The sequence below is a fragment of the Cetorhinus maximus genome, chromosome 14 (assembly GCF_964194155.1).
Source record: "Cetorhinus maximus chromosome 14, sCetMax3.hap1.1, whole genome shotgun sequence".
NCBI lineage: Eukaryota > Metazoa > Chordata > Chondrichthyes > Lamniformes > Cetorhinidae > Cetorhinus > Cetorhinus maximus.
Window position 1 is genome coordinate 38,470,180 of NC_135892.1, and position 26,263 is coordinate 38,496,442.

General features: G+C 43.2%; 1 protein-coding gene across 4 annotated transcripts in view; it reads left to right on the forward strand.

Annotated features, from left to right (window-relative positions):
• The window catches only part of tulp4a (TUB like protein 4a), a 408,102-nt gene that overhangs the window by 42,398 nt on the left and 339,441 nt on the right, over nt 1-26,263 (forward strand). The window contains exon 2 of one of the 4 annotated variants that reach the window (XM_078556827.1): nt 18,272-18,357. The exons of the other annotated variants lie outside the window; for them this stretch is intronic. The gene's annotated coding sequence lies outside the window, so the exon portion shown is untranslated. The remainder of the gene's footprint in view (nt 1-18,271; nt 18,358-26,263) is intronic. 4 annotated transcript variants of the gene reach the window in all.

A 26,263-nucleotide genomic window follows, 5' to 3' on the forward strand; every position in this document is an offset into this window, starting at 1 on the left:
TAATAAAAATAAAACACACTAAAGGCTCTGTATCTGAATGCATGTAGCATTCGAAACAAAACAGTTGAACTGATAGCTCAATAGAAATAAATAAGTACAATCTGATAGTCATTACAGAGACATGGCTGCAGGATGACAAAGATTGGGAGCTGAATATTGAAAGGTACGTGACATTTAGGAAGGAAGTTGAGAAAAGGTGGAGGGTATGACCCTGTTAATTAATGATGGTATTAGTGCAATAGAGAGGGATGACCTAAGTTCAGGAAACTAGGATGTAGAAGTGGTTTGGGTAGTGATGAGAAATGATGATAAAGGCATGATAGTAACCACATGACAGGACGGGGTATAAAGGAAGAATTAACGGGAGCTTGTCAGAAAGATATGACGATAATCATGTGGGATTTTAATTTACATACGGTCTGTAAAAGTCATGAGGGCATGAAAGCAGGGCTAGCTAAAGTGAACTGGCAAATTAGGTTTCGGGATGGGTCAATAGAGATACAGTGGCAGACATTTAGTGGGATATTTCAGGATGCACAGAATAGATGCATTCCAAGGGAAAGAAAATTCCAAGGAGAGGACCCACCATCCGTGGTTAACTAAACAAGTTAAAGACAGTATCAAACTTAAAGAAAAAGCATATAATTGCGCAAAGATGGGTGGCATCAAAAATCAAAGAATGACTAAAAAATTAATAAGGAGGGAAAAATTAGAGTATGAGAGAAAGCTAGCTAAAAATATAAAAACAGATACTAAGAGTTTCTATAGATGTTTTTTTAAAAAAAGAAGAGCTAGCAAAGTGAGCGTTGGTCCTATAGCAAATGAATCTGGGGAACTAATAATGGAAAATGAGATGACAGATGAATTGAACTGATACTTTGCATCGGTCTTCACTATAGAGGATACAAGTAACATCGCAGAAATAGCTGTAAATCAGGAAATGGAAGGAAAGGGGGAACTCAAAATTACAATCACCAGGGAAGTGGTACTGAGGAAATTGTTGGAGCTGCATGCCGACAATTTCCTGGGTCCCAATGGACTTCATCGTAAGGTCTTAAAAGAAGTGGCTAGTGAGATAGTTGATGTGTTGGTTTTAATTTTCCAAAATTCCCTAGATTCGGGCAAGGTTCCATTAGACTCCAAAATTCAAAAAGTGAGGGAGACAGAAATCAGGAAACTATAAGCCGGTTAGCTTAACAACTGTCACAGGGAAATGTTAGCTATTATTAAAGACGTTATAGTTGGGCGCTTAGAAAAATTCAATGTAATCAGGCAGAGTTAGTATGGTTTTGTGAAAGGGAAATCACGTTTGACCAATTTATTGGAGTTCTTTGAAGTAACATTTTATTCATTTACAGGATGTGTGTGTCACTAGTGAGGCCAGCATTTATTGCCCATACCTAATTGCCGTTGAGAAGGTGGTGGTGAGCTGCCTTCTTGAACCGCTGCAATCCATGTGATGTAGGTACACCCACAGTGCTGTTAGAGAGGGAGTTCCGGGATTTTAACCCATCAACATTGAAGGAACGGCGATTTATTTCCAAGTCAGGATGGTGAGTGGCTTGGAGGGGAACTTCGAAGTGGTGGTGTCCCCATGTATCTGTTGCCTTTGTCCTTCTAGATGGTAGTCATTGTGGGTTTGGGAGTTGCTGTCTTAAGGAGGCTTGGTGAGTCCCTGCAGTACGTCTTGTAGATAGTATGTACTGCTGCCACGGTACGTCGATGGTGGAGGAAATGAATGTTTGTGGATGGAGTGCCAATCAAGTGGGCTGCTTTGTCCTGGATGGGTGTTGGAACTGCACCCATCCAGGCAATGTGGAGTGGATCAAGGGGAACCAGTGGATGTACTTTGCTTAGATTTCTAGAAGGCGTTTGATAAGGTGCCACATCAAATGTTATTACAGAAAATGAAAACTCATGGTGTAGGGGGCAACATATTGACATGGGTAGAAGATTGGCTAGATAACAAGAAACTGAGTAGGCATAAATGGGTCATTTTTTAGTTGGCAAGATGTAACGAGTGGTGTGCCACAGGGATCAATGCTGGTGCCTCAACTGTTCAATTCAGATGAGGAAAATTTTTTTCTGAGGGTCGTGAGTCTTTGGAACTCTTCCTCAAAAGGTGGTGGAAGCAGAGTCTTTGAATATTTTTAAGGCAGAGGTAGATAGATTCTTGATAAACAAGGTTATCGGGGTAGGTGGGAATGTGGAGTTGAGGTTACAATCAAATCAGCCTTGGTCTTACTGAATGGTGGAGCAGGCTCAAGGTGATATTTTAGTACCACCTATTGTTTCCCCTCAATTCATGAATCAGCAATCCTCCATGTTGAACACCGCTTGGAAGAAGAACTGAGGTTGGCAAGGGCACAGAATGTACCCTGGGTGGGGGACTTCAGTGTCCATCACCAGGAGCGGCTTGGTCGCACCACTACTGACTAAGCTGGCTGTGTCCTAAAGACGTAGCTGCTAGACTGGGTTTGTGGCAGGTGGGAGGGAACAAAGAAGAAAGAACCTACTTGAACTCGTCCCCACCAATTTATCTCGCAGATATATCTGTTGCTGAATCCACTACTATCAACACCCCACAGGGGCTACCATTGACCAGAAACTGAATTGGACCAGCTATATAAATACTGTGGCTAAAAGAGCATGTTAGAGGCTGGGAATTCTGCAGTGAGCAGCTCGCCTCCTGACTCTCTGAAGCCTGATCACGTTTACAAGTGGGGAGTGTGAACCACTTGCCTGGATGATTGCAACTCCAACAACATTCTTGACACCACCGGGACAAAGCAGCCTGCTTGATTGGCAGCATCTCCACCGCCAATGTACAGTGGCAGCAGTTTTTACTATCTACAAGATGACCTGCAGCTACTCAAATCAATAATATTCTGGTCACTATTGCCTAGATATGCCCTTTTAGGTCTGACTCATTCCCGATTACTAGATCAAATAGCAAATCCTCTCTTATTGAGCTTTGTGCATATTGGGTTAAAATAATACCTGTACTTATTATCAGAATTTGTAAATGCGAGTAGGCTCTTTCCACTTAGATTAGGAGAAATAAACACGAGAGGACATGGCTTTAGGGTGAAAGGGGAAAGATTTAGGGGGAACATTAGGGGGAACTTCTTCACTCAGAGTGGTGAGCGTGTGGAACGAGCTACCATCTGACGTGGTAAATGCGGGCTCACTCTTAAGTTTTAAGAATAAATTAGATAGATACATGGATGGGAGAGGTCTGGAGGGTTATGAACTAGGTGCAGGTCAGTGGGACTAGCGGAATAATATTTCGGCACAGACTAGAAGGGCCAAATGGCCTGTTTTCTGTGCTGTAGTGTTCTATGGTTCTATGGTTCTAATTCTAGTCCATTCCTTTCTGTACCGTTTCCAGCTAGTTATTAACAGGTTAGTTGAAATTTGCTGTTATTATTATGCTAAGTTTTTTTAAACTCATTTCCTAATGTATATTTCTTCCTCTACCTTTCTTCCACTATTAGGTGAAGACTACCCCTATATCAGTGGCTGATCCTTTGTTTTATCTCTCCCCATATGATTCTGTTGCTGCTTGCTGATGTCATTGTCACCTTTCTGTACTGTGATTGTTTTCTTTCTTCCATAATTAGTCTGGCTACTCAATTTCCCCCTTTTCCCTTTTGACACTTCGTTAAGTATGTTATACTCTGCAATGTGCAATGTTCAATTCCTAGCCCTAATTTTCAGTAGCCATGTCTCAGTAATCCCTTTAATGTCTATTTCCTTGCAATATAACATTGTCTCCAGTTTGCCTGTATTATTAAGGACACTTTGCGCATTGATGTTCAGGCAGTTTAACACACTTTACTAGCATTTCCTCTTACCCATTTAGCCATCTTTTACCTTTATATTCCACAATTCTACTCAACTTCATTTTACCTGAGTCTTGACTTAGGCCCAGAGTTTTGCTCCTGGGTCAGGTGTGCAGAGTTGTCAGAATTCCCAGTTTAGTGAGCACAACCTTTAAAAATGGTCACCCACAGGTCAAATTTTCATTTTAGGGTTGGGGGGGTGGAGGGAGGTGGAGTGGGCAGGGCAGGCTGGATTGGAAGTCAGGTTCAACACACCCCCAAAAAAGCCCAGAGCCTGACAGGTGCAGAGGTCTGGCTGGGTGAGAGGCCTGCCTCTGTGATCCAGCAGTTTGCTTAAGTTATTTAAAAACCGAGCAGCCCTCACCTCCCCCACAAATCCTCATGCTCAATCCATGCCAACCTATACCACCTCATGTTACCCTATGCACCCCCAGGGCCCCTCATACTCCCAATGCCCCCACATCCTCAATGCTCTTTATAGACCTTATGTCAACTTAGTGTCATCTCTTGTCAACCAATACCCCCACTCAAAACACTTTTTCCATACGCTCTCTATGCCATCTCAGCTAGTATCCTTTGACAGTTCTTTGGCAGCTTTGACAATTCTTTTGACAGTTCCTTGATAGCTTTAACATTTATAATGGGCTTGTGCATAAAAAGTGCATAACCATGTTTACTTTTCACAATCTCAAAGGGTTCCTTATCCCTCCAAAGGGGTATCCTGGCGATCAAAATGAATCCATCATGTTAAAAACATCAAGGGTATGGGGATAGTGCAGGAAAATGGTGGTGAAGAAGATGATCACCCACAGTCTCACTGAATGGCAGAGCAAGCTTGAAGGGCTAAATGACCTACTCCTCCTATTTCTTAAGTTCTTATGTAAGGCTCCTTTGGCAGCACCTCCCAAGCCCATGACCTCTACCACCTCGAAGGATAATGGTGGCAGATGCATGGGAACACCTCCATCTGCAAGTTTCCCTCCAAGCCACACACCACCTTGACTTGGAACTACATCGCAGCTCTTTCACTGTTGCTGGGTCTGGAGCTCCCTTCCTAACAGCACTGAGGGTGTACCTACCTGACATGACCTGTAACAGTTCAAGAAGGCAGCTCCCCAGCACTTTGTCGAGGGCAGTTGGGGATGGGCAATAAATGGTGGTTTAGCCAGCGAGGCCGACATCCCGTGAAGGAATAAAAAAAAACAATTCTCTCTGAGCATTAGCGTTTATAAGTTTCAGACTTTCTAACAAATATTCTGCTTTTCTATTCTTATCAAAGTGAATAACTTCACATTTCCTCTCATTTTACTCCATTTGCCACTTGTTGCCCATTCAATTAACCTGTCTTTATCTCTTTGCAGCCTCTGCGTCCTCCCCACAGCTCCCATTTCTACCTAGTTTTGTATCATCAGCAAACCTAGATACATTATTCTTTGTCTGTTCATCTAAGTCATGAATATAGATGGTAAATAGCTGAGGCCCCAGCACTGACCCTTGTGACATTCCACTAGTCAGCTGGGAAAGTTGATAAGATGTACATGGCTTACTTACTTTTGGATCTAGGGGCATAAAATGTGAAGGCAAAGAGATCATGTCAGATATCTTGTCCCAGTATACTATGAGCTTTCAGAGAATGCTTTAAAATTTTGAACAGAAACAGGCTGTTAAATATGGCTGCTGCAATTTCTGTGATCTATGATCTTTTGGCTCCTGAGCTCCAGAGAGTCCTGAGTCTCTAGCAAATACCTAATTAAATATGGGCAATCACAGCCATGTGGAATTCACAGATCTCTGTCTAAGGATGAACTGTCAACAAACGAACCAGAGCAATCAAGTCAGACCATCTTTTTGTTTCACCATGGACAAAAGAAACATGAAAACTCAACGTGTGTTAGATGAATGTAAATGGATTCCCATTGATTTTCCATTGTATAATGATGATCTCTCAACCAAACTAGACTGGACGAATTTCAAAGCGTCAAACGACAACTCAGGATGTGTAATCAACACACCACCGCTTTTTGAAAAAGAGACTTTGAAGTTGTAGAAGTCGCATGGTGAAGAAGCCATTTTGTGGCCTACTTTAAAAATTAATAAGATGCTTAGAGAGAGAGATCCATCAGACAGCCATCGAACCAGCTGCAAGTCAACCAAGCAGCCAAGTAATAAACAGCCAACCCTTGAAAGTAGGGGAAGGACTCTTCCCAACCTGTTTCAATTTCACCTGAGAATCAACCTGGAAATTTGACAACAAGAAACTTTGCATCTTACTGAAAATCCTCTGCTTTACAAGACCTTCAACCAAGCATCAACTCATCTAAGAAACTACAGTAATATAAAAACAAAATACTGCGGATGCTGGAAATCTGAAATAAAAACAGAAAATGCTGGGAAAACTGAGCAGGGCTAGCAGCATCTGTGGAGAGAGAAACAGCGTTAACGTTTCGAGTCCGTATGACCCTTCTTCAGAGATGAAACTACAGGCCTGTCACAAAAGAGACTGACAATTAGAAATTGTAATTGCATTTTTCCCCCCCATCTGTATCTAATCTTCCTGTGAGTGATAGTGTAGATGAGTCAAGTGAGAATCTCTGTGTCTACTCTGGGGCAAGTGTGAGATAATGAATAAACTTCCTTATTTTTAAATTCACTAAAAGCTTGGTGCCAGAAGTATTTAACTTGGGCAACCACTCTGATGGTCAGAAAACACACATCTCTCACATACAAAACACTGATCATGGGCAGTAAGAAAATATATAAAATCTGCCCATGTCACTGGTAAGATGGTAACACTCGCCCCTTGTTGACTTTGGCGGTGGATGTGTGTTTGCCACTTTTTTTTCGGTCATATGATACTGATCGTAGCTAAAGCCTTTAACTCTGACTTCGTCCACACATCATGTAGAAAGCCTGTTTGCTTTCTAGTTGGAGATTTTTCCACTATGAATTTTCATCCTGATCTGTCTTGCTGCTAACCTTGTGTATGTGCCTGTATTTATGTTGGTGTCTGGCATACTCCCTGTTGCTGTCAATATGCTGCACACACTTTTTCTTTGGTTATATCCTATTTTAACCTCTAGTCGCACCTCGAGATTCAGATTTCCTACGTTGGCAAGCCTCATGCCCTCGTGCCTTGCAAAGTCTTGGAACGCAGGACAGCTTTGTGGTGGGTTTTTGTATTCATTCATGGGATGTGGGCGTCGCTGGCGAAGTCAACATTTATTGCCTATCTCTAATTGCCCCTGAGAAGGTGGTGGTGAGCTGCCTTCTTGAACCGCTGCAGTCCATGTGGTGTAGGTACACCCATAGTGCTGTTAGGGAGGGAGTTCCAGGATTGTGACCCAGCGACAGTGAATGTACAGTGATATATTTCCAAGTCAGGATGGTGTGTGACTTGGAGGGGAACTTCCAGGTGGTGGTGTTCCCATGTGTCTGCTGCTCTTGTCCATCTAGATGGTAGTGGTCGGGGGTTTGGAAGGTGCTGTGCAAGGGAGCCTTGGTGAGTTCTTGCATTGCATCTTGTAGATGGTACACACTGCTGCACTGTGCATTGGTGATACAGGAAGTGAATGTTTGTGATGGGGTGCCAATCAAGCTGGCTGCTTTACCCTGAATGGTGTCAGGCCTCTTGGGTGTTGTTGGAGCTGCACTCATCCAGGCAATTGAAGAGTATTCCATCATACTCCTGACTTGTGCCTTGTACAAGGTGGACAGGCTTTGGGGAGTCAGGAGGTGAGTTACTTATCGCAGGATTCCTAGCCTCTGGCCTGCTGTTGTAGCTACAGTGTTTATGTGGCTAGTCCAGTACATTTTCTGGTCAATGGTAATCCCCAGGATGTTGATAGTGGGGGATTCCGTGATGGTAATGCCATTGAATGTCAAGAGGCAATGGTTAGATTCTCTCTTGTTGGAGATGGTCATTGCCTGGCATTTGTGTAGCGCAAATGTTACTTGCCATCTGTCAGCCTAAGTCTGGATATTGTCCAGGTCTTGCTACATTTGGACATGGATTGCTTCAGTATCCAAGGAGTCACGAATGGTGCTGAACATTGTGCAATCATCAACGAACATCCCCATTTCTGACCTTATGATGGAAGGAGCATTATTAAAGAAGAAGCTGAAGGTGGCTGGGCCGAGGGCACTACCGTGAGGAACTCCTGCAGTGATGTCCTGGAACTGAGATGATTGACCTCCAAAAACACAACCATCTTCCTTTGTGCTAGGTATGACTGCAATCAGCAGAGTTTTCCCCCTGATTCCCATTGACTCCAGTTCTGCTAGAGCACTTTGATGCCACCCTCAGTTAAATGCTGTATTGATGTCAAAGGCAGTCATTGTTATGCAGTAGACAGCACTTCTCATGGCTTGCTTGCTTTCTTCATTTTGGCTACTGTCGCAATACTGTTAGTCGCACCCAATGCTTGCAACTGTAGTCATCCAGCCGCAATGACTTCAAATTTTCACTTGTCTTCTACCAGTGTGTCAAAATCGTATCTTTTTCTCAGTCTTTTTTGAAAGGTTCAATGGGCGTTGTGAAGTTGTGACTAGCTCCATTATCTGTTAAGACAAGCTTGGCTTCTGAAAAATTGCAGTCCTTCCCCATATCAAGGCACCTGCTGATGAACTGATCAATTGATTCTTGTGGCTGTTTTCTGTAAGGCATCAGTTTCAATTGGTGTATCCTGAAATTCACCCTTACTCAAAGCTGATGGTCCAGCATATTCCACAGCATTACAAAGTGTTGACTCAATGTAGCCCCTCGTTTCCAATGGCTATTTTTATTTTCACCGCTTGTTTATCCGGTTCTGTGATGGATAAATCTAAAAAGCATAAATCTAAAAAGCATCCTTTGTTTAAAAACCCTAAATTCGGATCGGCCATCTGTGGCCTCCCAATTTATGCTGGTAACTCAGTGGTTATCTTCCTGATGTTCCTTGCCTTTTATAGGTGTTCCCAACTTATAGAGGATTTGTAACCTGTCCACTCTGTGGAGAGATTCAGCAATGCAGCTTGTTTTTTAAAAATTCCCATTCCCTTTTTGTTTGGCTCAGGTTATTTTTGGTTCAGGTTTTCGCCACACTCTTCCCAGTGCACAGTCCTTTGCACAGGAATGTCACCCAAGGATGCCTCATTGGCCCTGCAGCTTTTCTACCCGACTCAAAACCAACTGCACAGTGCGATCCTGAACCATCATTACCCCCAGTCGCCACCAATCTGATTATCCCACAAATCAGGTGCTTGGTGTTCTGCAAAGTGCGGTCTGTAGAGGCACCCTGCCTCCCAGAATTTCGGTGCATATACAGCCTCTGTCTTTGCTTCAGGCAGTCTATATCGCACCAGACTGAGTCTGTGGCTCCTCCTCTGGTTGTCAAGCTCCCAGCTCTGCCACCATATTGCATTTCTAGCTTCTTTATGCAAACTCGCCAATGTCATACAGGATTGGTAAACTAAGTAGGTTCTATTTATTTGAAGAGTAGGATGTATATACATGTTAGAGAGAGCTCAACAGAGGTGTACTAGGGATTCAGCACACACAACAGCAACCACCACCAATACTAACAGCAACAGCCTGTTGGTCACATGCTGCTTTATATCCCGGCACTGCGGTGACAGGTGTACATCATTTGCATACGTCTTTAAAGTGATATCGCAACAGACCCCAGTAACAGCTGCTCCCATGTGCAGCGTGCAGAGCCCCTTCCTGCACTGGGCCATCTTCCTGCTGCTGCTTCTGCTGCAGCTTCTGCTGCAGGAGTCACTTCTGTTGATGGAGAATGAATGGACGATCTTGTCTAATCCAAGGCCTTGTTACCGATGGAGCCACATGGCCCTGACCTAACCGTAGCACGCCGCTCAACTTCAGGCTCTAGCCCCGGCGGGAGATTCCAGCTGGCTGTGGTCTCAGCCATATCCTGCCCTCAGTAGCAGTCTCTGCTTTGTGCTTCCTCTGACTCAGTCTACTCGGGTCCCCAGCACTACCCAAACACCATTGATGGAAGAGGCAGAGCTCTCTGGCACACTGAGATCTGTGCCCATGGAGCCAGAGATCCTATGCCTTGGGGAGGTGGCTCGCTCACACCTTCATTTATTTAGCGAATGTAAATCCCTGAAGCCAAGCAAAGCTGCCTCATTTGCTGAGTTTACTGAGCCACTTAGCCTGTAGCAGGGACATTCCTCAGTAATGTGCAGCATTGCTTGTGTCTTTCCACAAGTGTATAAGAGGTTTGTACTGAGGCCCCTGTGGTGGAGGTTGGCTGCACAGGGACCCTGGCCTATCTTGAACTTATTTGGTAAGGACCACTGTCGCCGTGGCAGTTCAGAGCTTACCATTTGAAAGATGATGTTTGTCATGAGGAACTTATTGGTGATTTCTCTTTTTCCTATTCCTTGACCCAAAGGATGTCTGCTTGTAGGTCTTGCTCAGGAAGGGTGCTATATATAGGGCGCTGAGATGGAAGGTGAGCAATAGGTGGGTTGAATGGGTCATCAGGGAGTGGTAAGTGAGGTGTAGCATGGATGGTTTCAACCAGCTTGTAGGTTTTTAAGTTGGCAACGTGTGGCAATGTGATGTTTGCGAGGACAGGAAGCCAGGGGTGGGATGTTGAGCGGAGAGTTCCAGTTATGATGCGCAATGTTGCGTTCAGTTGAGTGTCAACAAGATGTGTAGTGTGATGACCTTTGCTGGACAAGTGCACAGTACTCTGTTGCAGTGTATGATAGGGCAAGTGTTGATGTCCAGAGTATTGTAGCAACAGCATATAGATCCAGCAAGTTTGGTTAGTAGGTTGTTTCTGGCTTTGGCCTTTGCTGCCGTTTTCTTCAAACATTCCCAGAAGGGCAGACTCCTATCCAGAGTCAGTCCCAAATATGTTGGGTTGGAATCGTGCTTTAGTCTTTGGCCATCCAAGTAGATATGCAATTCCTTTTTGACACAAGCATGGGTGGAGGTAGAATACACTGGATATGGCTTTAGATGGATTTAACGTGAGATGCCATGTGCTGCAGTAGTCCATCAACTTTGTAATGTTTTCTGTTTTTGCTAAAGATTTGATACAGAGTGCAGAAGAATGAAGCTTGGGTAGCACAACAGATGTCACCAGCATAGATGAATTTGCAGGGCGTGGTTGTTGGCAAATCATGTTGAACAGCTAGTATTTGAGCGCTGTGGTAATCCGTTGGCCTGGCTTCTCCATGCACTTCCACCTTGCCCTAGGTGGACTCTGAATCATTTGGCAGCCCTGGCAGTGTGGATCCAAGTGGCGTCAGACACGGACAGCGGCAGTGATGAGGAGCCTAGTCTAGGAAAGGTGGAGAAGGAGGAGAGTATGAATGAGTGCATCTGGGTGAGAAGGGAGGGTATGAGTGGGGGTGGAGGGCCATGAGTGAGTAACAGGGATCAGGCAGAGTGGGAATGGAGGGCCATGAGCCATAGATTCATAGACATTTACAGCACAGAAGGAGGCCATTCGGCCCACCGTGTCCGCACCAGCCAACAAAGATTGTAGCTATGAGGAGAGATTGGATAGGCTGGGGTTATTTTCCTTGAAACAAAGAAGGCTGAGAGGTGACTTGATTGAGGTGTACAAAATTATGAGGGGAATAGATAGAGTGGACAAATTAAAATTGTTTCCCTTGATGGAGAATTCTAGAACCAGGGGACATAGACTCAAGATAAGTGGCAGAAGGTGTAGGGGAGACATGAGGAAGAACTTTTTTACGCAGAGGGTAGTGGGTGTCTGGAATTCGCTGCCCAAGTTGGTGGTAGAGGCAGAAACTTTAAACTCTTTAAAAAGTACCTGGATCTGCACCTTAAGTGCTGTAAGCTGCAGGGTTATGGGCCGGGTGCAGGAAGGTGGGATTAGAAAGTACACCTGGGTATCCTCAGGCTGGCATGGACAAGATGGGCAGAATGGCCTCCTTCTGTGCTGTAACTTTTCTATGGTTCTATCTGACTACATTAATCCCATTTTCCAGCGCTGGAGACTATAGCAACGTAAGTGCATACCTAAATACTACTTAATTGTTACGAGAGTTTTCGTCTCAACCAACCACCCTTTCAGGCAGTGAGTTCCAGACTCCCACCACCCTCTGGGTGAAGAAATTTCTCCTCAACTCTCCTCTTAGCCTTCTACCTCTTAACTTAAATCTATGCCCCCTGGTTATTGACCCCTCTACTAATGGAAAAGTGCCTTCCTATCCGCCCTATCTATACCTCTCATAATCTTATACACCTCTATCAGCTCCCCCCTCAACCTTCGCTGCTTCAAGGAAAGCAACCCCACCCTATCCAATCTTTCCTCATAGCTCAGACCCTCCAGCCCAGGCAGCATCCTGGTAAATCTCCTCTGCACCCTCTCCAGTGCAATCACATCCTTCCTATAATGTGGTGACCTGAACTGCATGCAGTACTCCAGTTGTGGCCTAACCAGCATTTTATACAGTTCCAGCATAACCTCCCTGCTCTTGTATTCTATGCCTCGGCTAATAAAGGCAAGTATCCCATATGCCTTCTTAACCACATTATCTGCCTGCCCTGCTACCCTCGGGGATCTGTAGATATGCACACCAAGGTCCCTCTGACCTTCAGTACATTCCAGGGTCCGACCATTCATAGTGTAATCCCTTGCCTTGTTAGCCCTACCCATGTTCATTACCTCTCACTTTCCTGCGTTGAATTCCATTTGCTACTGCTCTGCCCACCTGACCAGTCCATTGATATCCTCCTGCAGTTTATGGCTATCCTCCTCACTATTTACCACACTACCAATTTTTGTGTCATCAGCAAACTTCTTGACCATACCCCCTACATTTAAGTCCAAATCATTTATGTACGCCACAAACCGCAAGGGTCCCAGCCCTGAGCCCTGAGGTGAGGGGGTCAGGCAGTGTGGGGAAGGAGGCCATGAGTCGGTGGGGGTGGGAAGAGAAGGAGGAGGAGGCCATGAGCTGGTGTGGAGGGGGAAGGAGGAGGAGGCAATGAATGGGGTGGAGCGCGGGAGGGGTATGTGTGGAGGGGACAGGCTTGAGTGGGGAGGTGATTTGGAAGGAGGGACTAGTAATGGAGAGCTTGACTGAAACCTACATGAGTGCATAAAATAATTACATTTTTACAAAGTACTTTAAAAAACCCATTTTCATTTTTATATGATGTATGTTGATCTATAATACTGTCTGAAGTAATTATATACCGAATGTTGTTATGCCCCTTTATTGCTGTTTTGTTTTTGCTGGCGCCTGGGATCATGTTAATTTTTCAAAAGTTGTTTTAATACATATTTGTGCATTGGACATGGTTGACAAGGCTGCTCGTTATTTCCCATCCCTAAGTGGTAGTGAGGTAAAATGGGGTCAGATTGGAGAATAGTTTAAGCACTGCCTTAGTCCTTTGCTCAGTTTCGCACTATGAACTCATGATCACCAAAATGGACTCCAATATTGTTGGACTTTTATTAAAATGGCAGTCCATCACGAAAATTGTTTAGCTCAATGAGAAAAACACTTCTCTGTTAGAAAATCAAAACGTTTTCACAAATGACTCAAAAAATTCTTGGACCTTCATAAAAGCAGTCAGACATCACAAGAATTGTTTAACTCTGTCGGAAAAGCACTTTTTATCAGAAAGTTGAAACTTTTCACGTGACTCATTGTTGAACCTTCATAGAAATACTTAACACACGATAAAGAAATGCTTAACTCACTGAGAAAAGTACTTTTTACTGGAAAATCAAAACTTTTCACACATGACTGGAAGGTTGTTGGGCCTTCAGAAAAAAAATAGTAGACCACCAGAGAATGATGAACAATGAAGCATTGCCAGAAAATCCAAACGTTTCACAAGTGACTCAAAAGCTGCTGACCTTTGTCACAACAGTAGTACATCACAAAACATTGGTTAACTCACTGCCACTTTTTGCCAGAAAATGAAAATTTTTCACAAAAGAATGAAATATTGTTGGATCTTCATTAAAACAGAAGCACATCACTAAAAGTGCTGAGCACGCTGAGTTTCTTAGAGCAGCACCACATTTGTGGTCATGTGCAATGAGGCAGGATGGATTAATAACCTCAGTGAAGGCGACCAGGTAGCAGTGATTGAATTTTGTATTCCGTTTGAGGGAGAGAAGAGTGTGTCTAAGACTAGCATTTTAAATTTAAATAAAGACAATTATGAGGGTATGAAGACAGCTGGCTAAATTGAACTGGGAAATAAGGCTAAGCGAGAGGCCAGTAGAGATGCAGTGGCAGATATTTAAGGAGTTATTTCATAACACTCAACAAAGATGCATTCCAGTGGGAAAAAGACTCCAGGGAAAGGATGTACCATTCATGGCTAACTAAGGAAGTTAAAGATAGTATCAGTATCAAATTGAAAGAAAAGGCATACAATCCAGCGATGAATAGTAGCAGGTCAGAACATTGGTTAGAGTGTAAAAAAAAGAGGCAAAGAATGATGAGCGAGAAATTAGAGCATGGGAGAAATCTAGTTAGGAATATTTTTTAGAAGTAAGAATTTCCACAGGTATTTAAAAACGAAAGGAGTAAGTCAAGGCGTTGATCCTCTGGAGAGCGAGTCTGGGTAATTAATAATGGGAAATAAAGAAATGGTGGATGAGTTGAACAAATACTTTGCATCTGTCTTAAGTGGAGGATACAAATAACATCCCAGAAATGAATCAAGAGGTGAAAGGGAAGGAGGAACTAAAAACAATTATAATCACTGAAGTGTATTGAGAAAGTTATTTGAACTCAAAGATGACAAGCCCCCAGGTCTTAATGGGCTGGATGCATTGGTGTTAATTTTCCAAAATTCCTAAGATTCTGGTAAGGTACCATCAGATTGGAAAATGGCAAATATAGCTCCTCTATTCAAAGGGCGACAGAAAGCTGGAAACCACAAGACAGTTAGCTTAACACCTGTCACAAGGAAAATGCTAGAATCTATTATTAAGGTGGTTATTTAGAAAATCTCAGTGCTATCAGGCAGAATCAGCATGGTTTTGTGTTTGACTAATTTATTAGAGTTATTTTGAGGAAGTAATAAGCAACGTGGATAAATGTGAACCTGTGGATGCAATGTACTTATTTTTGAAGAAAGCATTTATCAAGGTGCCACGTCAAAGGTTATTACAAAAAAAGGGCTCATGATGTCAGGGGTAACACATGAACTTGGATAGAGGATTGGTTAGCTAACAGGAAACAGAGATTAGGCATAAATGGATCATTTTCAGGTTGGCAAATTGTAACGCTACAAGGATCAGTGCTGGGGCCTCAACTATTTACAATCTGTATCAATGACTTGGATGAAGGGACAGAATGTATGGTTGCTAAGTTTGCTGATGCCACAAACAAAAAAGGAAAGAATGTTTTGAAGAGGACATAACCTATCTATATCCCTTTGCAGACTCAAGTGATTGGGTAAAAATGAGCAGATGCAGTATAATGTAGGAAAGTGTGAACTTGAACACAGGAAGAATAAAAAGCAGCATATTATTTAAATGGAGAGAGATTGCAGAACTTGGCGGTGCAGAGGGATCTGGGTCCTGGTGCATGAATTCCAAATAGTTGGTATGCAGGTACAGCAAATGATTAGGAAGACAAATTAAATGTTGTCATTTCTTACAAGGGGAATGGAATATAAAAATAAGGATATTTTGCTCCAGTTCCACAGGGCATTGGTGAGACCACATCTGGTGTACTGCCGCAAGCATGACCCAGACCTTCCTGTCGCTTGCCATTTCAACACGCCACCCTGCTCTCATGCCCACATGTTCATCCTTGGCCTGCTGTAATGTTCCAGTGAAGCCCAACGCAATCTGGAGGAGAACAGCACATCATCTTTCGATTAAGCACTTTACAGCCTTCCGGACTAAAAATTGAGTTCAACAACTTCAGACCATGAGCTCTCTCCTCCATCCTCACCCCTTTTTTTCATTATTCATTTTCATTTTTTTTTATCCACTTATTTTTATTTTTATTTATTTATTTTCATTTTTATTCATTGTTTTATCCCCACTTTTTATCCTATTTTTGATCTTTTTTCCCCCCACTACTGTCCCCTCCCCCCACCCCACTCCTACAAGGACCATCTGTCACTTGTTTATGTTGTTCTTTCCACAGTGCTTACCCTTGTCCTGCTATTATCACATTCTGCTTTCTGACCTTAATGCCACCATCAGCACCTCCTTTAGCCAATACCACTAGCATTTGTTCTTTTGTTCATGACATCTTTGGCAATCTGCCCTTTGCCCCCGCCTATCGCTTGCCTTCTATCCAGCTTCACCTGCTCCACCCCCTTTAAACAGTATAAATTTCATCCCCTTTTTACTTCTCTAGCTCTGAAGAAAAGCCATATGGACTCGAAACGTTAACTCTGTTTTTTCTCTCCACAGATGCTGTTCAATCTGCTGAGTTTTTCAAACATTTTCTTTTTTTGCTTCTGTTGCACTGTGTACAGTTTTGGTCTCCTTATTTAAGAAAGGACATAACTGTATTAGAAGTAGTTCAGACAACGTTTAGCTGGCTGAACTCTGGGATGAGGAGGTTATCTTATGAGGAAAGGTTGGACAGGTTGGACCTGTATCCATTGGAGTTTAGAAGAATAAGAGGTGATCTTTTTTAAATGTAAAAGGTCCTGAGGGGACTTGGCAGGATGGATGTTGAAAGGATGTTTCCCCTTGTGGGAGAGACTAGAACGAGGGGACACAGTTTAAAAATAAAGGGCCTCCCATTTAAGATGGTGATGAGAGAACTTTTCCATGTGGTCCATGAGCCTGTGTAACTGTCTTCCTTAGAGAACAGTGGAGACATGGTCATTGAATATTTTTAAGTAAGGGATAGGTAGATTTTTGACTAACAAGGGAGTTGATATTGGGGGTAGGCAGCAAAGTGGAGTTGAGGCCACAGTCAGATCAGCCATGATCTTTATCAAATGGCATAGCAAGCTCGAAGGTGCTCTCCTCCTCCTGCTCCTAATTTGTATGATTGAATTTATGGGGATGAGGAGGAATTTCATCTCTGGCCGTTAATCCTTGGAAGCCTGTCCCACAGATAGCAGTCGTCTGAGTGATTGAATATGTTCAAAGTTGAGTTAGACAGATTTTTAATCTACAAGGAAATGAAGCGTTATGAGGTGCACTCTGGAAAGTGAAGTTAAGACCACAATCAGATGACCCATGATCTTAATGATGAAGCTGACTCAAGGGGACAACTGGTCTACTGCTTTTCCTATTTCTTAGGTTCTGAATAATGTTAGGCATAAGTCGAGTGCCAAGAGGGGTGGCTTTGAGTGATGGAGTGCGATGCATGGAACTGATTGAGAGGGCATCAGTGTTGTGGGAATGAGATGTACTGTGAGAATGCATTCATTCACCTTGAGGTCAGTGTATTTTTTGACATTGTTCATGGCACCAAACCATGGGCATTTGCCTCCTGGGTGACGTGTTCTGATTTCTTCCTCAGGCTGTGCATTGAGGGCTTCCTTCCACCCCAGAGAAATAATTTCCCTTCTTCTAGATTCCACTATGGTGACTAGAGACTCCAGAGTGGTGTGACTGAACTGGGGAACCCCCTTCAGTGCCTGTTGAGTCATCCCTGAACTTTTCAGAAATAATTTAGTGCCAGGCATGATTTCAGGAATGCAGCACCCTTTAGTTGACGGTGAGTCTTTGAGGACCAAACTGCCTGGAGCACTGATTAGCAAAAAACGCTGCTGAGTCTTCTTTTGTACAGAGGCCACTGGTGCCCTGGAAGTTAGAGGAGTGGCTGGGCTGCTGTTTGGCCCAGCATCACAATTAGGGAAATGAGGTGGGTACACCAAAATTGCATCATACCCACCTTGAATTCTTTGAGCAGGGCCAGTTCGTGATCCTCGTGCACACTAGCTTCTAGACCACTGTGTTTTACTGTACCAATTTGGATAATGCTTCACACAGCTTCAGGTGTTACTGTGTGCAATTGATGTTTCTCTGAAGTTCCAGTAATTGTTTTCCAGCAACTTAAACGCTTTGATTTGCACATTTAGGCCTTTGAGCACAGGAAAACATGCTGTTCTGCCACAACCAAGTATATGGCTGAAAAGACCACAATTTTAAGCACATGTGATCCTGCAAAAATTCAGACTCCTAAGTATCCCTGCCATGTTTTGTATGACTCCATCAAGCTCTGTGTTGGAATGAGTCTGCCCACAAAATTGGCAACAACCCAACTCTGAAATATGCGTCTCCTCCAATTGCCCATGCTTTTAACATTGCATTCAAATTTTCAGGTGCATGGACACCTTGGTCGCCCAAAGCAAGTGCTGACCTGGAAAAAGGTTGATGCCATCATCATCTCTTGCTGCTGTAGGCAGGCATTTTACAGCCGATTCTGTAAATTAACGAAGATGGCTCATTTTATAGCTGCATCCTTGATTTTTTGTAATGTTGCAGGAGGAGAAGGAAGACAAGGGAGAGAACCAGAGACATGAACCCCAGAGAACAAAGCATCACAAGAAAGAACTGCACTACATCGACAGGTACCCTTCTCAGAGAGTGTGCAGGCTTCAACTGACATCCCAGAAGATGTCTGAGTACTAATAAAGGATTCAATCGGCTAGCTGTGCAACTTGCTCTGAAGTGTCTTGGGAAACTTTGGGCCACATGCTGCAGAATCCTCTTGGTGTAAATAAAGATGACCAAGGCCCTCAACTTTTACGAATATCAATCCTTCTAGCCAGCCACGACGTCCTGTTCCACATGAATCATGGTGAAGTGAGGGACAATATTTGACTGGTGATGGACACCTTATTCCGTTGAGCTTGCCAATACATTAAATTTGGAATGTGAGCAGTGGAGCAAAGGAGGATGACCCTGACTTTAATAGAATTGTTGGTTTTCCCAGAGTGCTCGAGTGATGAACACAATTGACACTAAAAGCTTCCCTTCAGAACCACATAGCTACATGTACAGGAAGGGTTTCCAGTCCCTTAGTGTGCAGGTAGTGTACCCGGCTTGCATATCCTTTAGATGTAGTGCACAGGCAGCTGTCATAATGCTCTCATCGTGTGTAGCTCAGTAATGGCAGGCTTGAGGATAGGACTGACGGAAGGATAGATAATTGGCAACAAGGCTTTACCTTCTGCTGCAATGCTTTGGGCATGCTTTCGCACTCTACAAACTAACGTTTAGGGGAGTTACAACAGGTGCAAATGTCTACCAGGCAGGTCAATCTGAGAATTGTCACTGTTCTGAGGAGCGGTTTCAGGAGCCTGCATGAATTTGGGCATTCTTTGGTGTTCTTCAAAGAGAAAGCGGTGAGGATTGTTGTAGTATGTTGTGCTCTGCATAGCTTTGCAATGACTGAAGGTGTGGACTTTGACATTTGGATATAAGACCCTGCACTGCAGGAACTGGAACAAAAAGACAGGAATGCAGAGCTGTAAGGCCTGTGGTGGGGCTGTTCTTCATAAGGCCCCCAACCACACCAATCGTAAGTAGGACTCTGATCTCTTCAAATTCATATGACATTTTATTGCAAAATACCAATGGGAGTGGTAGTATAGTATTTATAATACAGAACCAGTGATCTAGAGGCCTGGATTAATGCTTTGGAGACATGCATTCAAATCCCACTACGACAGCTAGGGCATTGAAATTCAATTAATTAAGTCTAAAGTAGAAAGCTAGTTCTCAGTAACGGTGACTGAAACTACTGGATTGTTGTGAAAACCCATCTGATTCATTTGTCTTCTAGGGAAGGAAATCTGCTGTCCTTCCCTGGTTTGGCCCAATGTAACTCCAGACCCACATCAATGTCCTTGACTCTCAACGTGATACAAATACACGTAATTGTATCAAACTGCTGTGATAAAGTTGATTTAAGAATAAAGCTGAACAGACTATCTGTTATTGACCTGGCCACTGGACATAAAGGCATACCCTGCCCAGTTGCCCCTTCTCACTAACAGCTGGGGACTTGTCTTATTGTGGAGAAATTTTAACACAAGCAACAATCTGATGTAGTCATACTCACCAAATGTCATACCCTACAGCCAATGGCCACTCCTCTATCACCAGCCCTAGGTATATCATGTCCTACTGGCAGGTCAGACCCACCAGAATTGGGGGCACAGTCAGGAGGGAGGGGCTCCAGAACATTGACTCCAAATCCATGAAATCTTATCACATCAGGTGAAAGATGGGTAGGGAAGAAAATCTGCTGCATATTACTGTTGGTGACTGCTTTCCTTTTCTATTATTTTTTGTTACTTTAAACCCAGACACAAGTTGTAACAATCAAAGAATCAGATCTTTATCTTTAACAAACTCATGTTACGCAGTCCAAGCATACAATACAATTCTATATGATATGACCATATGATATTACTAAGTTCACAACTCGCTATAAGAACTCCAGTACTAGCTTCACCATTCCAGCATGATTACAGCAAACAGTGGTTTACTTAAAACATTTAAACTAATTCTACCTTTTGATCTCTATATTCCATGCATGCTTACACTAAATTGCAATATAAAAGATACAGTCAGACATCATATAACATGGAGCCAAGAAGATACACTTATGTTCAGCTCAAACTCGCCCAATGATCCAGTTACCATGGTTATATTGCCCACTTAATCACTTTATTACCATAAACAGTATCCAAACCAACATGTCCCAGACCCTAAAGACATAGAGCTTCCTTCAGCTAGACCTGCTTCAAAAAGCATCCTTGTTCAGTGAAACTGAAAACTGTTCTAACTCCTTATGTGCAAATTCCACAAACAGCCCATGATGGGTAATGTGAACCACATTCCCACCTACTGCCCTCTTTCAACTAATGAATGAGTAAATCCCCCACCTTGAAAGCTATTTGGAAGAAGCACTTAGGGTAATAAGGGCATAGAGTGAACATTGGATGAAGCAACTTCAATGGCTATCACGAAGAGTGGCTCGGTGGCATCACTACTGACAGAACTGGCCAAGTCCTGAAACACATATCTTCAAAAGATGAGGCTTGTGGCAGGAGGTGAAAGACCCAACATAAGCGAAACACCTACTTTTAACTTCATCCTTGCTAACCTACATGCTGCAGATGCGTTTATCCTTGACAATATCAGCAGGAATGCAAATGAAGTTCAACATAGATAAATGTGCGGTAGTATATTTTGATAGGAAGAATGCGGAGGTCAGTTAATACTTGGAAGGTGCAAATCTAAGAGGGGTAGAAAAACAAGGATCTCTGAATACAAATACGTCAATCACGAAAAGCTACGCCACAGGTTAGCAAGACTAAAAACAAACCTGTTGGAGAGACAAATGAAAAGTAGGGAAGTTATACTCAACTTGTATCGAACCTTGGTTAGACTATACATAGAGTATGTGTGCAGTTCTGGCTGTCATATTATTAAAAGGACGTAGAGGCACTGGAGAAGACGCAGAGAGGATTTAAAAGGATGGTACCAGAAATGCTTGGCGTACTTAACAGGAAAGGATTGACAGGTTGGGCCTTCTTTCTCTTGAACAAAGAAAGTTGAGAGGTGACCTAATAGAGTTCTTTAAAATTATGAAGCGTTTTGGTAAGAATGCACACAGAGAGAATGGCTGGAATTTTATGTAGTTCTGGGTCGCAGTCTGAAGAACCTGCAGGAACCTCACGTCACCTATTTCTCAGGAGGCCTGCCACATCATGTGTCACTCAGGCACTTGGCAGGTCAGCAAAGGGCCTTTCGTTGGGATCATAAACCCCAGGGGTGGAGGTCCTGCCTGATGAGAGCTGCTGGCTACTCAGACGCTGGTAGCTCTATTGATTGGCAGCTCCTCTGGAGATGGTGGCTGCTACTGGTATGGCACCCACCCGAGGCTTAGGATCAGTGTTGGATCCCAGGCCACAGGTGAGAGGCTTCCACTACAGGAGGGGGCTATGCAGGGTTGGGTCGTGAGGGAGGGGGGGAAGGGGGTCGGCAGCAAGGGCAGGGGGTGGCTCTCAGCGGCACCCCCTCTACTTCCTGAGGCCAGGTTCTTTGATCAGGCACGAGATGCCTTTGAATGTGGGTCCCCCCACAAACAACCCCACATGGGTTGCCATGCTCCCTGCATGGTGAACCCTGCGCCTGCCGCTGGATTAATACTAGCAATGGCGGAATGAGGGCCTTAAGTGGGCATCAGTTGGCCACTTAAGGACTTCAGTTGGTGGTGGGAAGGGAAGGCCCAGAAAGTGGAAATGGGAAGGAAGCTAGATATTCACCAACCACCCTCCTGCCTGATTAAATGCTCCTCCCCACTAAACTCACCATGTGGGAGGGCAGAAGATACCAGACAATGTTTTCACTTGAGGGGAAGAGCATAACTAGAGGCCATCAATATAAAATAGTCATTAAGAAATCCAAAAGGGAATTTGGAAGACACTTCCTGACCCAAAGAGTGGAAACAGCTGTCAGGAAGACAGAATTTTCATAATATTATTTGGAATTTATTATAAAGTAGGGTAATAGTGGGGTCTGTGTCTATGTATGTGTGTGACTTAATTTAATTAAAGGCAGCTGGCTTTGATGTATCAGAAGATAAGCTAGGTTTGAAATGTTAAATAGGTAAACATGCAGGAAGTTCTAGAATGTGAGGTGTAAAGGGAGCATTTGCATTTCTGAATAAACCCAGAGTAGCTTGAATTCAAAAGAGGGGGGGTAAAATGTTTCACCCAGCCAGGAGAAGTTAAGAAACAGTGTGTTTATTTTTCCCAAAGATTACTGGTAAAATTGGTACTTTGATAGATTTTTATTATTAGAGAGGCAAAGTCCAAAGACATAGGGCAGAATTTTGCCCTTGATGGGCGGGCGGGCCTGACCGGCTCGGCGGTGGGCAGGCAGCTGATCGCCGCCGAAGCGAGCCCTGCCGCCATTTTGAGTGGGCGGGCCAATTAAGGCCCGCCCAGCAGGCTGCCTGCCTGACAGGAAGCGCTATGCACTTCCTGTGGGGGGAGGGATTCCCCAACTGTCAAAGTGCGCTCTTTTACGCATGCGCGTTAAAGAGCGCACATCTCCCTGAGACTAAGTGCTGTTACAGGAAGATCGGTGAAAGCTTTATAAACCTCAAAAATAGAAAAATAAAAAAATTATTAACATGCCCTCCTCATGTGACAATGTCACACGAGATGGGACATGTTAATAAAAAGCACAGAACCTTTATTAAACTTTTTAAAAACAGACTTGAAACCTCATCCCACCGGTGGATGAGGTTTCATGTTTTTTCAGAAGCCCCCTGGCCTGCCCGCCAACCTTAAGGTTGGACGGGCAGAGCCTTTAATCGGGTTAACTACTCCTCGATTGGCCATTGACAGGTTGGCGGGCGGACAGCTGATTTCGCTGTCCGCCCGCCTTCCTGAATATTTAAATGAGGCGGGATGACATCGGCCCGATGTCATCCCGTGTCGTTTTCGCGTCGGCGAGCGGGCCCCACCCCCAACTCGCCGACGGAAAATTCTGGCCATAGTGTAACAATGGGAATTTGTATTCAAAGGGGAAAATATGTATAAAGGAGAGAAGAATGTGTGCAAAGGAAGGCATTCTAAGATCTAATAAGTGTGAAAAGCCTCCAGCCGCTGAGCCCAAGCTGCTGTCTAAAGAAACTGAAGTTAAGAAAACTCTCTTTGAATTCAACTGTTCAGGGTATCATGTTACTTTGCCTGGGCCTTTTAAAGTCTGTGTTTTAACAGAGGTGTAACTGGGAGTTAGATTAATCAGGGGAGCCAGAAGTTATAGTCGTAATTTATAAACCTATCTTTGTGCTTAAAATCATTTTCCTATTTAATAAAGGTTTAATTTAGTTTTGTAAGAAATCTATAAGATATGGTGGTCTTATTACTACTGAATTCAATGCAAGCATCTCAAAATAAATACAAATTGTGAAATAGCTGTGGCAATTATTTCAAGTTTCCTTCTGTGATTTGAACAGCTCAGCATTTACCATCTGCTGTGCCATAACATAGTTGGGGGCTCTTTGTGGGATTATATTTGATATTCCTTGATTGGGTTGGAGTTGGTGAATCTTAAGGTTATGAGTATGAGAAGCACTTTGAACTCAGGAGTTGGTGTGGGGTTTTTTTAAAAGTGGTGAGACTGCAATATGGCTTTGGCAGTTGCTAAGACTTGTCTGGGAGTTGAAGTTATACCTTTGGCTGGTTTACATAAGGTACATAAAGTTAAGTTAATGGAATTGGCAGATAAGTTACAATTAGGGTTACCTGCAGGGGTAAGGAAATCATACATAATTGGCGGTATAGTACAGCATTTGAAATTGGAAGGAATACTTGAGAGACCGAGTTCTCCAAGGGGTGGTTTATTGGAATTGGCTCAAATTCAGTTGCAAATGAAAAGAATTGGAACTAGAGGCAGCAGAAAAAGAAAGGGCAGAGAAAGAAAAGAGAAAGGGCATTCCAAAGGGAACAGGCAGAAAGGCAGGAGAGAGAGAGAGAGAAAACAGGAAAGGGAATTAGAAATGGTGAGGTTAGAATAGGAGGAAAGAGAAAAAAGAGAGAGAGAGAGACTTCCAGCTGAAACTGCTGGCAGTTAAAGAAACAACAGAAGGTGCGGAAGTACTTATGTCCAGATCAGAACCCAGCGGGGAGATGTTTAAATTTGTACAAGCTCTTCCAAAGTTTGAAGAAAGTGATGCTGAAGCATTCTTTATTTCATTTGCGAAGATAGCTAAACAGATGAAATGGCCACAGAAAAACTGGACATTGTTATTACAATCCAGATTGGTGGGCAGAGCACATGAGGTTTATGTTTCATTGTCAGAAGAAATGTCAGTGAACTATGGTGTGGTAAAAAGGGCTATTTTGAGTGCATATGAGTTGGTTCCTGAGGCATACAGGCAGAAACTTAGGAATATGAGAAAACAGCCTGGGCAAACTTATATTGAGTTTGAAAGAATAAAACAAAGTAATTTTGACAGGTGGATACACAGGCCTTAAAGATAGAGATAACATATGCAGCTCTGAGGTAATTCTTTTGGAAGAATTTAAAGATTCAATTCCTTCGGTAGTGAGAACTCACATGGAGGAACAGAGGATTCAAATGGTAAGACAAGCAGCAGAGATAGCTGATGATTGAGTTAGTTCATTCAGCTAAACCTATTTTTGTCACTCTTTTAAATTAGGGAAGCATAGAAAGTGGGAAGGTGAAAGGAAGATGGGTATTCAGGGAAGAGAAAGAGGAGATGAAAATTCCCAGGAGGTTTTTTCTCAGAATAAAAAAGAAGGTGCTGAGGGTAGAGGTGACACCCAAAAATTGAGGTGTTTTATTGTAATAAAGTTGGGCACACTAAGTCAGTGTGTTGGAAATTACAGGGAAAATATGTTGAAATTGTAGGGGTGCAGAAAAACACTGGAATAAAAGTACTGTGGGTTCAGAGGTCCATACACAGGAAAAACCAGTAGTTTTTATACAGGTAAAACAGAAAGAATAAGTGATAGGTAAAGAAGTGGGAATGTGTTCACAATTTATCCAAGAGAATTCTGAGGAGCAGGTTGCAGAAATATTTAAAGATTTTGAATGTGAAGGGAAAGTCTTTCCATGTGTACAGGGTGGAGTAGGTAAAGACGTTAAAATTTTAAGAGACATAGGGGCTAGTCAAATCTTAATGTTGTGGGATAGTGACATTTGTTGTTCAAAGGGAGTATTGCAGGAACAGGTGATAATAAGTGGAGTTCATGGAGATGCTAAACCTATTCCCTTGTGGAAGGTGAATTTAAAGAGTAAGTGGAAAACAGGTGAGGTGATTGTTGGAGTAGTGGAAAAATTGCCCATTGCAGACGTTCAGTTTATTTTGGGTAATGATGTGGCAATGTCTATGGTAGTTGAGCAGCCTGTAGAAGTGATTTCAACAGAAGTATTGCCGAGAGAGCATCCTGAATTGTTTTCAGATTGTGTGGTAAGATCACAAGCTCATAGGTTGAAACAAGAACAGGAAGCTCATAGGCAGTGAGAAGGTGTGGAAATCCAATTAGCTGACACTGTGTTTCATAGGGTTGTTCAGGAGGAAAGACTGGAAGACAATGCAGCTGAAGTGTTAAACTCAAGACAGTTAGTGGAGTTACAGAAAAAAGATACGCAAATAAGACAGTTATATCAGACAGCTTACTCAGAAACAGAGGCAAATGTATTCCAGAATGTTTTGGGTAATGTTTTAATGAGAAAATGGAGACCGTATCATGTTTTAGCAAATGAAAGCTGGAGGGAGGTGCATCATATTGTAATGCCATTTGGATATAAAAATGAGATTCTGAGGATAGCTTATGAAATTCCAATGGGGGGACATTTAGGAATTAGAAAGACACAGACGGAAATACAAAAACATTTTTGTTAGCCTGGATTGCTTAGGGATGTAGTCAAATTCTGTAGAACATGCCATGCATGTCAGGTGATAGGTAAACCACAAGTAGC